This window comes from Anabrus simplex, chromosome 2 (genome assembly GCF_040414725.1).
Source record: "Anabrus simplex isolate iqAnaSimp1 chromosome 2, ASM4041472v1, whole genome shotgun sequence".
In the NCBI taxonomy this organism is placed as follows: domain Eukaryota; kingdom Metazoa; phylum Arthropoda; class Insecta; order Orthoptera; family Tettigoniidae; genus Anabrus; species Anabrus simplex.
In genome coordinates, this window is record NC_090266.1 from 192,151,509 (window position 1) to 192,166,924 (window position 15,416).

The following is a 15,416-nucleotide window of genomic DNA, read 5'->3' on the forward strand; positions in this document are numbered from 1 at the left end:
CTGGCACGTAAGATAAATCCTGTGGGACTAAATTCCGGCACCTCGGTGTCTCCGAAAACCGTAAAAGTAGTTAGTGGGACGTAAAGCAAATAACGTTACTATTCTCCTAGTTACCCTGACGTCCAAGGTCTTGAGTTGTATATCGATCATGATGTACTATACGTTTACCGCCTGTGACAGCCCCTCGTTCTACGAGTAGCTGGCCTGCCTTTTACCCGAAGGCCTCGGGTTCGATTTACGGCCAGGTCAGAAAGGTTTACCTTTATCTGAGGGCTGGTTTAAGGTCCACTAAACGTACGTCAGGACAACTGAGGAGGTATCTGACGGTGGGACACAGGTCCCGGTCTAGAAAGCCAAGAATAACGGCAACGGATTCGTGGAACAGACCACGCGTCACCGCTTAATCTGAAGACCTTAGGGCTGAACAGCGGTACGTCAGGGATGTAGCGCCGTGTGGTTTGGTTTCATTTTATCACTAGGCTGGTGCATCCCTTGTAAGGTAAATTCTCCAACGAGGCTGGGGTTGTGGAGGGAACTACGTGTGTCGTTTCTTGGCAGTGTAATGAGCCAGCAGGTTTATAGTTTCACATGACTGTTGATATTAAGATCATAGCCATGGGTCCTCTATATGCAGAATATGAAGCACAGACATGTGCCATTTTATTTCAACTATCCAACATGCATTGGCCGGCATTCAAACCACGGCCAGTGGCTATGTCACCAGCTAGCAAATAGGAAATATTTATTAGAGCTCTGAAAAGGAGATGTATCTTCTTCTCCTTCTTCTACCGCTTTTCCCTACACCTGTGGAGTGGCGAGCGCGAACTGTGTAGCACAAATGGATTTCGCCCTGTTTTACGGTCGGATGCCCTTACTGACCCCAACCCTATATGGAGGGATGTAATCACTATTGCGTGTTTCTCTGATGGTTGGTCGTGTAGTGTGTTGTCTGAATATGAAGAGAAACGTGTTGGGACAAGCACAACCAGCCAGTCCCCGAGACAGAAGAATTAATCGGACGCGATTAAAATCCCCGACCCGGCCGGGAATCGAACCCGTGACCCTCTGAAACGAAGGCCTCAACGTTGGCCATTCAGCCAAGAGTCGGACTGAAAAGGAGATGTATGGATATTTTTTATCTCACTAACTAGCTCTGGAAACAGAAACTTTATTTAATATATATTTACAAGTTTCTTCCTGTCACTTCTTTGCTATGTCACGTCACATTAACTAATACAAATTTCTGGGACCAGGGTGTAGGAAAGGGCTGGGAAGGTAGAGGCTTTAATTGAGTTACTGCCCCAGTACTTCCCTGGTGTGAAAATGAGAAACCACGGAAGACCGCCCTCATAGCTGTCAACTGTCGGATTCCAACCCATCATATTTCAAATGCAAGCTTATAGTTACACGACCCATACAGCGTAGCCAACTCATTCTTACCGATTTCTGCTTTGAAATATATTACAAGACAGTTTTAATTAATTATCACCTTCTGATCCGAGCTTGCTTCTGTAGAAGTTCTACAACATCCTCCAATTCATTTCTCAATTAACAAAATAATAATAACAATATTTTTTTTTAAATTTCGTGTGGCTATTTCTAGCCGAGTGCAGCCCTTGTAAGGCAGACCCTCCGATGAGGGTGGGCGGCATCTGCCGTGTATAGGTAACTGCGTGTTATTGTGGTGGAGGATAGTGTTATGTGTGGTGTGTGAGTTGCAGGAAAGTTGGGGACAGCACAAACACCCAGTCCCCGGGCCAGAAGGATTAATCGGACGCGATTAAAATCCACGACCCGGCCGGGAATCGAACCCGGACACTCTGAACCGAAGGCCAGTACGCTGACCATTCAGCCAACGAGTCGGACATAATAATAATAATAATAATAATAATAATAATAATAATAATAATAATTGTTACGGAGATATCCGTGGTAGGTAGAGGTGAAAGAAGGTGCGGGTGTGAATGGGTTTCAAGCTACGAAATTAACGTGCAATGTAAAATTAATTTAAAATTTAACTAGGTTATATTTTCTTTTCAAAAACAAGAGATAACAATCATAACAGGTACAGAGTAGCAAAAAAGTAGGTACAATATTACTGGATTCGGGCTCAGTGCCCTTACTTCATAACTCTTGGGCAATCAGCCCCGCCTTACTCCAAAAAAAAAATTAGCCAAAGGGCAGAAAACCCCATTCATGCCCAGGAGCACTGGCTCCAAACATTACACATAAAGCCTGCACGAGGCATACAGAAACAAATTTCAAAGAGCGATCCGCTCTCAAAATTGTAAGCCTATCACAAGGCCACACCAAACTCTACCTTCAAGCTGTCCTCTAAGGACGTTTTCACAGGGGTAAAATACCCAACCTACTGAGGTCTATTACATGAAAAGAAGGTTGATTACATGACCTCTAAAATAACAATTTGAGAGGAGGCGAACTTGCACTCCTAATACACTTTGTTTTTAAAACCTAATCTGGCTCTGGGCCGCTAACGCAAGGGCTAATCCCATACTACAGAGGTGACTTAGAGAAGAACACTTTACATTACATAAACGAAGAATAGTTTGAGAAAATAAGTTCACCTCAAAACAAATGTGAGTGGGAGCTCGAGAGGGTTAGCACTCTCTATCCCAATATGTAGCTTTACAAGAAAAAGATGAAAATAGTAATTACATTTTAGGAAAAGGTTACATGATGGAAATGCTTCGAACCCGCCGCGAGTGTTAAACTGCCGACCTAGCAAGAAAAGAAGTTATTAATAGGCCATTACCTGGTGTTGAACGGCTGAAGAAGAAAGAGGCGCTTCCCGCCTCCTGCTATGTACTTAATACACTGAAAGATGGAACAGAAGTGGCCCGGAGACCCCAAAATCAGCAGTTTAAATACTCTCGCGGAAGTTTCTAGGCGTTAGGGGAATGAAAACACCCGCCCACAATGTTTTTATTGGATAGGACCCCGCAATCGATTCAAGTTGGGGGAAGATACATCTGATTGGATAGAAATTAATTTAAGAAATTCGGGATTGGCTACATGCAAAACAAGGGGAAAGAGAGGGGTATACAGCCAACTTAAACAATAACAGAAAGAAATTTAGCAAAGAACAAACATTTGAAATAAAAATTTCTTCAACAAAATAGTTCTTTGACTCCGCACTAGGTTGCACTATTGTTGATCTTCAGTAGTGTCCTCTAGAAGAGAAAGTTCACACTTCTTACTTCAAGCGAAACAAAAACACATCAAAAGTGACACAGTTCAAAAACTCAAAATTTTCCACGTGGTGACATCTTCTGAGAAAGTAGAGAATTAATAGAATAGATAAAGTTCAACCTTCCTCCAGAAGAGGAGTTTCAACTGGCGCAACTTTTAAATAAACGGTGTAGAGGTGTACCGCCCGGTACAGACCTCCCCCCCCAAAAGTTCCTCCAGGGGTGACACATGAAATCAGTTTGAAACAAAGTCCAAGTAATGATGTTGATACGAAGATAGATAGCAGAAGCATTTACAAGATTTCTTAATTCAGTTTCAAAATGTTGTTGTTGCAGGTGAATGAAAGTCTTTATGTTTGTAGAATTTGAATTTCTGAAGATAAACTTTTAATACTTAAAGGTGAAGAAAAATTTTGCAATGTCCACCAAATATTGTTGTTGAATTCCCAAGTGTAGTTATTGCTTATGGTGACTGTCCATGTAGTTGATGTAGATTGAGTCGGATGGCCAGACCGGCCGTTGCAGCTTGCGTCCAACGGAGGCCGCTCGGACCCCTCAAGTACCCTGAGATACCGCTCGCCCGCACTATGAGGGGAGCAGAGGTGTTGAAGTACGCCGCGCCCGCGGTGAACAGATACAGGCTGCGGGCATGTAGCAGGTCGTGCGCCGCACAACAGCCTTGGCCGGGAGGAGAGCTCCGGCTCGCCGTGCACATGTCGTCCTCGCTGGAGAGGAGGGGGCCCATCCCCCTCCCCAGTCGCTGCACGGCGCTGCGCGGCTGCGGGGGCGCTGAAACATTAAAGCTAGGCGGCAGAATTGTGTTGGACAATCATCTTCTTTGAGGGTACAGGCTTGTGGAGAGGTTGAGGGGCCAGCGGCGTGTAGATATCCATGGCATTTACTATTATGAAGCCACAGTGTAAGGTGGAGCAGGAGACGGGAGCGTGGTAATGGCCGTGGCAAGAACAGGATGGCAGTTTAACGGGTCGGGGCAGGTTTTACACAAGGCTTACATCTAAAACCAAAATATTACAGAAGGGGCAGAATGCCTTAAAAGTGAAACTCAAAAAAAAATATAACCTTCATATCCTTTCAAAATAATATGAAGCAAGTTAACACAGAAATTACACCGGTTTCACCTGGGACAGGTGAACTCTAAATATCCTCTCGGTGGCTGGATTACTTAGCAATAAGGTAACCGGCGTAAGAAAATCGAGAATGATACAAGGCCCATGAAATCTGGGGGCAAGCTTGCCCGCGGGAACAAAATTTTTGACCATAACCTGGTCACCTACCTTCAAAGTGGTGGGTCTCCGTCCACGATCATACCTTTCCCTAACCTTTTCATGAGATACTTTAAGATTAGCTTTAGCCTTCTTCCAAAGATCTTTAATGTTGTCCGGATCTATTGTCTCGGGCAGAATGTCATTCAGAGACCAGAGGTTAGAGAGCGGCGTGTTGGGAACGAACTTAAACATCAAAGAAGCTGGAGTAAATTTGTGTGATTCATGAACCGCCGAATTCAAAGCAAAAGCTAACCAATGCAGGGACGTGTCCCACCTAGAATGATCTTCATGATGATAGGCAATAAGTGCGGACCTGAGATTACGGTTAACCCGTTCAGCCAGAGATGGTTGAGGGTAATAAGCAGATGTAGTTACATGAGAGATGGACAAGTCAAAACAGAATTTACGAAACAGATTTGATGTAAAAGCTTTAGCATTATCAGATACAATGTATTGGCACGGACCAAAAGAAGCAAAAATAGAATTTAGGCAAGTAATGGTGGACTGAGCGGTAGCCAGCTTAGTCGGAAATAACCAAGAAAATCTAGTAAAGCCATCTACGCACACAAAGATGAACTTGTTAGCATTACCCTTTGACTGGGGGAAGGGTCCTACATAATCGATATACAGGCGTTCCATGGGGCGCGACGCTTGATGCGAAGACAAAAGGCCTACCTTGGTGGACATGGTGGGTTTACTAAGCAAACAAGATTTACAAGCTTTTACAAGTTCACGGATTTCACCGTCCATACCTTTCCAAATGAACATTTCACGAATTTTTTCACGGGTTTTAAAGATTCCAAGATGCCCTCCTAATGGGGTCTCATGATAATACTTGAAGATCATAGGCACAAGAACCGCTGGCAGGACAACTTTCATCAACTTATCATGCCTCGAAGGGCAACATAAAACACCATTCCTCAGAACATAAGGGACGACATGTTCCCCAGAAGAAAGGGTTTCCATTATCGGACCCAGCGTCGGATCTTCACGTTGGTATTTCTCGATATCCCTAAAGAGCATGGGAGCATCTGTTAGGATGGCATTAACCTCAGATAGTATGGACTCGGAAGGTGATGAACTGTCGACAGGTTCATGGGTCTCGACGTCGTTAGAAAACATACGACTGAGTCCATCAGCAACAACATTTTCAGTACCTCTGATATGTCGTACATCGAATTGGAAGGCAGAAATACGGATGGCCCAACGGGCTATACGACCAGTACGACGCGGCCTACCTAAGACCCAGCTTAAGGCTTGATTATCTGTCTCCAAGTCGAATTTGACATGTTCCAGATAGAGACGGAACTTTTCTAAGGCAAATAAAACTGCCAAACCTTCAAGCTCATATATGGAGTACTTTGCTTCTTGAGCCGAGAGAGTCCTAGATGCATAGGCGATGGGGCGCCTCCCTAGTTCAGTCTCTTGAAGAAGGACTGCAGCTACCGCCGACGACGACGCGTCGGTTTGGACGATGAATTTCTTCGAGAAATCAGGCATAGCAAGTACAGGGGCATTACAGAGAGCTAATTAAAGGTCTTCAAAAGCGGCTTGTTGAGACGGTCCCCAATCGAATTTGATGCCTTTCCTACGGAGAAGGTTTAAGGGCGCCGCTCTATTAGCAAAATTAGGAATGAACTTCCTGAAGAAATTCACCATGCCAATGAACCTGGCGATACCTTTAATGTCCTTGGGAGGTTTAAAATCACGGATGGCCTGTGTTCTAGAATGATCGACAGCTACCCCATCGGGTGACACAATATGCCCTAGGAATGACATAGAGGGCTTAGCAAAGGCAACCTTGGACAGCTTGACAGTTAACCCAGCCTTACGAAGGCGATTCAGAACTTCTCGCAGATGATCTAGATGTTCTTCAAAAGTCTCGGAAAATACGACGACATCATCCAAGTAGTGATATAAGTACTCAAATTTGATGTCGGAAAAGACCCTATCTAGTAGCCTAGTGAGCACAGCTGCCCCCGTGGGGAGCCCGAAAGGCACGCGGTTGTATTCGTATAAGTTCCAGTCCGTGGCAAACGCTGTAAGATGTTTAGACTCTTCGGCAAGGGGAATTTGATTATAGGCCTGATTCAAGTCCAAGATGGTGAAGAACTTGGCCTTACGAAACCATGAAAAGCAAGAATGAAGGTCGGGAAGGGGCACAGATTGCAACACCACCTTCCGATTGAGAGCCCTGTAATCAATGACAGGCCTGAAGCCTCCTTGGGGTTTCGGGACTAGAAAAATAGGCGAAGAATACGCTGACTTAGAGGGCCTAATAATACCATCCTTCAACATCTGATCGATGATTTCTTTCAGAGCCTTCATTTTAGGTGGAGATAGCCTATACGGTGGAAAACGGACAGGAATCGAATCCGTGACCTCAATTTTGTATTCAATAAGGTCAGTAACACCAAGAGTATCAGAGAACACCTCGGGAAACGACTGACACAGTTTCCGAATACTATCAGCCTGCTCCTCAGGTAGATGTCTAAGGTCTAACAACATCTCATCCCGGGTAGGCGAAATAGATGAACATGATACAGAATTACACTTTAACAAGGGAATTCTACAATTGGACGCAAATTTGAATGTGCACGACCTACTCTGGAGATCGAGCACCAGACCAGTGTGAGAAATGAAGTCCGCTCCCAATATGATGGGGCAAGACAAACGCTTGGCCACAAACAATTTGATCTTCCATGTAAATTTAAAAACCCGAATTTTGACATGTAAGGAACCTAGAATTTCTAATGGAGATGAATTAGCCGAAACATATTTAACAGGAGATGAGTCATAGTCAGGGAGTTTACAAACAGATTTCAATTTAGAATACCAATCAGCCGAAATAATGGAACAAACGCTGCCTGAATCTAAGAGAGCTGTTATAGGCTCGTTATTTAACTCAATCTTAAGAAAAGGAACAGGTGCGGGGGTATCCGCCGCAATCCTAAGACACTCTTTAGGGCATTCAAAAGATGAATTTGAAGGCTGGTCGTTCTCTGCATTTACAACCTGTTTACTAGGGGCTAAGTCTCGGGAAGATGGATTAGTCGGCTCAGCCGACGCCACTAGTCACTTTTTATTATTGGCATAGCTGGAATTTGCACCAGAAGTTGAGCAGGAGGGGGTGCTATTTGAGTTTGGGCAATTCTTGGCGATATGTGAGAAGGCCCCACACTTAAAACAGCCTTGTGATGACCCTGCTCCATTCCTTGTCCCACTTGACTTGATCAGAGGACACTTATTCCGCAGATGGTCAGGCGACCCGCAAGCATAACATTTACGGGGATTGACTGGTCGGCGAGGTGGAGGCCGAGTGTTACTAAAGGAAGGCGGGGGTTCTTTCGCGACACGCAAAGAATCGGCGTATCTAACTCCTTCCGCTGAGACGGCCAATGCTTCAAGTTCAGAGAAGGTTTGCGGACACGCCGCGAAACACAAATATGACCTGTAGGATGGCGAAATACCTTCTACAATAGCCTGCACAATCTGATCTTCAGGAAAGTGCAGAGCAAACACCCTAGTGTAGAATTTGATATCTTGAATGAAATCAGCCAAGTTTTCATCCAAGCGCTGTACACGGTAATAGTACTTCTGAATCAGGGAGGACCTGGCCCTAGCCGGGATGAAGTTAGCTAGCAAATGGGCATGGAAATCCTCAATAGATGATTGCTCGGCAATGGCTCTTACGATTTTATCAGAGAGAATACCAATAGCATACGGATAGATAATTTGCAAAATTTGACATGGCGAAAGAGAAAAAACAAGAGCATGATCCTGAAATTCCACTAGAAATCTTAAAAATGAAATTACATCACTGGTGGTGTTGACGGAAAACTTAGAGATACCTCTAAGCAACATTGCCAATGGATGAGGCAAGCTACTGAACCCAGGTGACATAGTCGTTAAAGGTTTCAATGGCAAAGAAGTTAATTCAGAGCGGATGTTACCCAATGACGCACGGCGTTCAGATTCGTTGTTCGATGGGGCAGAGATAGTTTGAGCAGCAACGGTTATCCTATTGACTTCTCCCTGAGGAGGCTCTTCCTCGTTACCTACACTCACCGTGGCGGGTTGATCAGTTTTGGGAGGAACTTCGCCGGTTAGCAATTGAGTGACCTTATTAGACAATTGAGAAATAGTTTCAAGGAGCGTATTAGCGTCCTTCCTCTGAACGTCATTCACCTTTAGAGACAACAGATCATTAACTCTATTTGCAAAGTGATACAGCCTGCCTTGCACACGCTTAATTTGATTAGGAGACGGATCGTTTTCATCAAAAAAGCTGACTACAGATGCTAGCCCAGTAATATTCTCGACGATCGTGGAAAGAGAGTCATCAATTTCTTTCTCTCCCAAATTGGGGATGGAAATGGGCAAATCAAGGGACTCTCTAAGCTTGTTGGTGTCGATTGCAACCGTGCCTCCAGATTGCACATTTCTGATAGTTAACTCGTATATCAACTCCTCTTTGCGCAAGTAGTTAAGGAGGAGAACATCGCGAGGGCCGGGCATGATGACAGAACAATTTTGAAAAACTCAAAAAAATCCAGCAACTGAGAAAATTATTAGAGTTCGAATCAAAGCAATGTTTAGCCGTCAAAAGGGGCTAAATTGAGACCCATTCAACCACGCTCTGCTACCACTTGTTACGGAGATATCCGTGGTAGGTAGAGGTGAAAGAAGGTGCGGGTGTGAATGGGTTTCAAGCTACGAAATTAACGTGCAATGTAAAATTAATTTAAAATTTAACTAGGTTATATTTTCTTTTCAAAAACAAGAGATAACAATCATAACAGGTACAGAGTAGCAAAAAAGTAGGTACAATATTACTGGATTCGGGCTCAGTGCCCTTACTTCATAACTCTTGGGCAATCAGCCCCGCCTTACTCCAAAAAAAAAATTAGCCAAAGGGCAGAAAACCCCATTCATGCCCAGGAGCACTGGCTCCAAACATTACACATAAAGCCTGCACGAGGCATACAGAAACAAATTTCAAAGAGCGATCCGCTCTCAAAATTGTAAGCCTATCACAAGGCCACACCAAACTCTACCTTCAAGCTGTCCTCTAAGGACGTTTTCACAGGGGTAAAATACCCAACCTACTGAGGTCTATTACATGAAAAGAAGGTTGATTACATGACCTCTAAAATAACAATTTGAGAGGAGGCGAACTTGCACTCCTAATACACTTTGTTTTTAAAACCTAATCTGGCTCTGGGCCGCTAACGCAAGGGCTAATCCCATACTACAGAGGTGACTTAGAGAAGAACACTTTACATTACATAAACGAAGAATAGTTTGAGAAAATAAGTTCACCTCAAAACAAATGTGAGTGGGAGCTCGAGAGGGTTAGCACTCTCTATCCCAATATGTAGCTTTACAAGAAAAAGATGAAAATAGTAATTACATTTTAGGAAAAGGTTACATGATGGAAATGCTTCGAACCCGCCGCGAGTGTTAAACTGCCGACCTAGCAAGAAAAGAAGTTATTAATAGGCCATTACCTGGTGTTGAACGGCTGAAGAAGAAAGAGGCGCTTCCCGCCTCCTGCTATGTACTTAATACACTGAAAGATGGAACAGAAGTGGCCCGGAGACCCCAAAATCAGCAGTTTAAATACTCTCGCGGAAGTTTCTAGGCGTTAGGGGAATGAAAACACCCGCCCACAATGTTTTTATTGGATAGGACCCCGCAATCGATTCAAGTTGGGGGAAGATACATCTGATTGGATAGAAATTAATTTAAGAAATTCGGGATTGGCTACATGCAAAACAAGGGGAAAGAGAGGGGTATACAGCCAACTTAAACAATAACAGAAAGAAATTTAGCAAAGAACAAACATTTGAAATAAAAATTTCTTCAACAAAATAGTTCTTTGACTCCGCACTAGGTTGCACTATTGTTGATCTTCAGTAGTGTCCTCTAGAAGAGAAAGTTCACACTTCTTACTTCAAGCGAAACAAAAACACATCAAAAGTGACACAGTTCAAAAACTCAAAATTTTCCACGTGGTGACATCTTCTGAGAAAGTAGAGAATTAATAGAATAGATAAAGTTCAACCTTCCTCCAGAAGAGGAGTTTCAACTGGCGCAACTTTTAAATAAACGGTGTAGAGGTGTACCGCCCGGTACAATAATAATAATGTTATTGGTTTTAAGTCCCACTAACCTTTATGATGGCAAGGGGGGAGGGAGGATGTAGACGCCGTGGTGCCAAAATGTTTTCGTGCCACTGAATCTACCGACACAAGGCTGGTGCTGGCGTATTGGAGCGTTTACAAATACAGTAGCACCGAACTGAGCTGAGATCGAACCCGCCTACATGGACTAAGAAGGCCAGCGCTTCTACCGCCTGAGCCACTTAGGGCCTGTACTACGACTGTCGGATAAACAGCCGGACACGTACGCTGCAGTATTGCAAAGTAGAAGTTAAATATGTTCTTACGTACTACCAACGGATTATCCTCTGTTTTGTAGTGGTTAGCGTGATTAGCTGCCACCCCCGGAGGCCCGGTTTCGATTCCCGGCTCTGCTACGAAATTTGAAAAGTGGTACGAGGGCTGGAACGGGGTCCACTCAGCCTCGGGAGGTCAACTGAGTAGAGGTGGGTTCGATTCCCACCTCAGCCATCCTGGAAGTGGTTTTCCGTGGTTTCCCACTTCTCCTCCAGGCAAATGCCGGGATGGTACCTAACTTAAGGCCACGGCCGCTTCCTTCCCCCTTCCTTGCCTGACCCATCCAATCTTCCCATCCCTCCACAAGGCCCTTGTTCAGCACAGCAAGTGAGGCCCCCTGGGCGAGGTACTGGTCATTCTCCCAGTTGTATCCCCCGACCCAAAGTCTGAAGCTCCAGGACACTGCCCTTGAGGCGGTAGAGGTGGGATCCCTCGCTAAGTCCGAGGGAAAAACCGAACCTGGAGGGTAAACAGATGATGATGATGATGATGATGAACAAATAATTCCTACCATACAGTATATTTTTTAATTTTTTTGTTTTTTGTCCATTATTATTTACAAGAATGCGCGTTACGGCGAAAGTAAAGTCCATAATCGTAATTAATGCCACTGCATACGGCGCAGGATCATTAATTTTATTAATTCAATTTATTCTCCGCCTCTGTGGTGTAGTGGTTGGTGTGATTAGCTGCCAGCCCCGGAGGCCCGGGTTCGATTCCCGGTTTTGCAACGACATTTTTTGAAAAGTGGTACGAGGGTTGGAACGGGGTCCACTCAGCCTCGGGAGGTCACCTGAGTGGAGGTGGGTTCGATTCCCTCCTCAGCCATTCTGGAAGTGTTTTTCCCTGGTTTCCCACTTCTCCAGGCAAATGCCGGGATGGTACCTACCATAAGGCCTCGGCCGTTTCCTTCCATCTTCCTTGTCTATCCCTTCCAATCTTCCCATGAACCCCACAAGGCCCCTCTTCAGCATAGCAGGTGCGGCCGCCTGGGCGAGGTACTGGTCATCCTCCCCAGTTGTATCCCAGACCCAGAGTCTTGAACTTCAGGACACTGACCTTGAGGCGTTAGAGGTGGGATCCCTCGCTGAGTCCCAGGGAAAAAACCGACCCTGGAGGGTAAACAGATTAAGAAGTAGAAGAAGAATTCAATTTATTGTTGCTAATTTAATAAGTAGTTAGTTTGGTTTTTCCAAGGCAACGTTAGAATAGTAACTGGCAAGCATTTATCTCACTTTAATGTAAATACTTAGTAGCAAGTTGTTATGCAGTCAAATAAATATAACCCCCTTAACGTCCCCATTCGACGGACGAATCACCATGAACACCGTCGTATAACCTTACTCCAAATATGCGTCGCCGATAGATTTTGAATAAAATCCAAGCTTTTGACACGCACTCTAATGATTAGGAAATGTGTACTATGACTTCTAGTGCCCTGCCGACTAACATTTAGAAGGTAAAAAGTTAGATTGTTGGGACTCGAACCCATAAATAACTGCGTGGCAGCATCAAACAATATTGCCGTAACGTCTACGGCTACCAAGGAAGCTTGCTGTTGAATTGCTTGCGTGCAACTCATATATTCAGTAGCAACAAATTGCTAGCTAGGGAAATCCTTAAATATTCTGTGTGAGCTGGACAGGAAGCGTGATATATTTTATAAATATATACATAGGTTACATTATAACAACTTAATTTTCGTATAACATCATGCAGATATAGATGAATCCTGATGTGTAGCCGTCTTGATTCTTAACAGTAGCGTCTCCGTTAGGAGCAAAGTCCCAGATAAGTGCGTTAACTGCCTCTTCAACTTCGGCATAACTAAACTCGAGAATATTCTCTCAGATTGCATATAAACGAAAGTCGTAGTACGCGTTTTCAACCGAACTTGCAGATAAATGTGCAAACTGCCACACAAATTTAAACCGCACCTTTATCTGGCTGTCGTAACACAGGGCCTTAGCCTGGCAAACAGTTCACAAAGATATCTTGTACGTGAAATATTTAGGTAGCAATTGGGGTTGATCGAACCCTAGGATTTGTCTGTTTTTAGAAGTGAAGTCTCATTTCTAAATTTATTGACTTCTCGATCGGAAATTGAACCCATGTCCTTCGGTGTGAACAGAACACGCCAACCCAGCTTTACTGCCTCGGCAGGGCAGCCTCCTGTGTACTACGTTAACAGAAGGAATTACATGATGTCCCCCAAAAACACCGACAAGACTTAGTATGTTGTGCGGGATGGCGGACTGACCGGTTTTCAAGAAGGAGCCCCTGTCCGGAAATGCACGGTTTAGGCGCTGGTGAGCGTCGAAGTCTGAGAATGGTTGTGACAGTTTGTTCCAATTTCGTGTCTTAATACGGAAGGTATACAATCCTTCAGCCATCTGTGTACTGCGGATGGACGGCGTCAGTCTAATAACAAACCTGCGCGTGCACTGCATTCCTCCACAGAGTTCTTGATGCGCATCCTACTGCATTACTTGTGTACTGTAGTCTGCCAATGCAGTAAAGTTGTTAACAACAGTGCGACATGTACCAGTATACAGCTGCGGAAATGACCGAGATGTTGCCTGCATACGGCAAAGCGGATTGCAATGGTAGAGCTGCTACAAGATTGTATGCGGAACGTTTACCAAACAGACGTACCCCACACCATTCCACGTTCGTGGCCATCAAGAGACGACTAAGAGAAGCCGGACAGTTCCAAACAGGAAGTACGGAGAATATAGTGTATGACACTCCTGTTACGTCAGAGGAGGACCTTATTGCGCGAGTCCACGGAGGGATTGAAATTCTTCAAAGAAAACCGCCTATGTATGCTCTGCAATGACGTAGGAGGTACACAGCTCGAACCCCGTTTGTAATGAGACCGCTGTGCTACTCATGTTGGGTTTATTGTCGCCGTGTGGAACGCACATCCATCTCACACTTCGATGCGCTACAGCGTCCAAGCCGTACGTTTCTGAGTATGGGTTCCCTCTTGAAAACGGATCAGTTTGCCTTCCCGCACAACATACTAAGCGTTGTCGGTGTTTTTTGGGACATTCTGTATATCAAGACACGTGTCATCTTACACTGGAATGCGGTAAGAATTATGCTAACACTGAACGTGGTAAACACCGGGCGAGTTGGCCGTGCGGTTAGGGGTGCGCAGCTGTGAGCTCGCATCCGAGAGATAGTGGGTTCGAACCCCACTGTCGGCAGCCCTGAAGGTGTTTTTCCGTGCTTTCCCATTTTCACTCCAGGCAAATGCTGGAGCTGTACCTTAATTGAGGCCACGGCTGCTTCTTTCCCATTCCTAGGCCTTTCCCGTCCCATCGTCGCCATAAGACCTATCTGTGTCAGTGCGACAGCAAATAGCGCCGTTATAAACATGGGTTTTTCGAAGATTTAGCTGATTTTGGGTATGTTACGACCTCATAATCTGCAGGCCTTTGGGCTGAGCAGCGGTCGCTTTGTAGACCATGGCCCTTCGGAGCTCTTGCGCCTTGTGGGGAGGGGTGTATGTTACGGGGATATGACCCTTTCAGCAGTTCATAACCAAAATGGCCTGTAACTGTAATAAACCAAATGAAAATGTTCCGAAATATTTACCTGTTTATTTTTCAATTTGCTTTATTCACACCGACACAGATAGGTCTTATTGCGACGATGAGATAGGACAGGGCTGGGAATGGAAAGGAAGCGGCCGTGGCCTTAATTAAGGCACAGCCCCGTATGGAAATTAGAAAACACGGGAAATCCTCTTCAGGGCTGCCGACAGTGGGGTTCGAACCCACTGTCTCCCGAATGCAAGCTCTATTTACCCGTTTGCCTGCACTTTTAGCACCTCAAGGAATGAAAGTTACAAAATCTCACTCAAGAGAGAAGTTGTAGTAGCGGCATGAAGAGTAATAGTCTATACTATATTCCGAAGACAACAATGTTAAGTAAGGAACTCTCACTTTGAAGAAAGTTTTGCCGCAGAATGTTATACAGTCCCCTGGAAAAAAACTTGCTGCCCTAGTTACTAGTAGAAAAGTCTCCATAGGAACTTCACGTAACAATGTATTTCATTAGCGCTATAAAAAAGGCATGTGTGTGAGCGTTTTTTTCCCTTTTAATAGAGCAGATCTCGTTTTTGTACAGTAGCTTTATCTGAAGAAGGAGCATTTTAAATACCTCAGATTTATCAAGTCGAACTTGGAAATTAGGGAAAATCCGTGTCGTTAGTTTTAATTAACTTAATACTTCACTTCTTCTTATTCTTTATCTGCTTACCCTCGGACTCAGGGAGGGATCCCACCTCTACCGCCTGAAGGACAGTGTCCTGGAGCTTCAGACTCTGGGTCGGGGGATACAATTGGGGAGGGTGACCAGTACCTCGCCCAGGCAGCCCCGCCTGCTATGCTGAATAGGGGCCTTGCGGGGGGATGGGAAGATTGGAAGGTATAGACAAGAAGAGGGAAGGA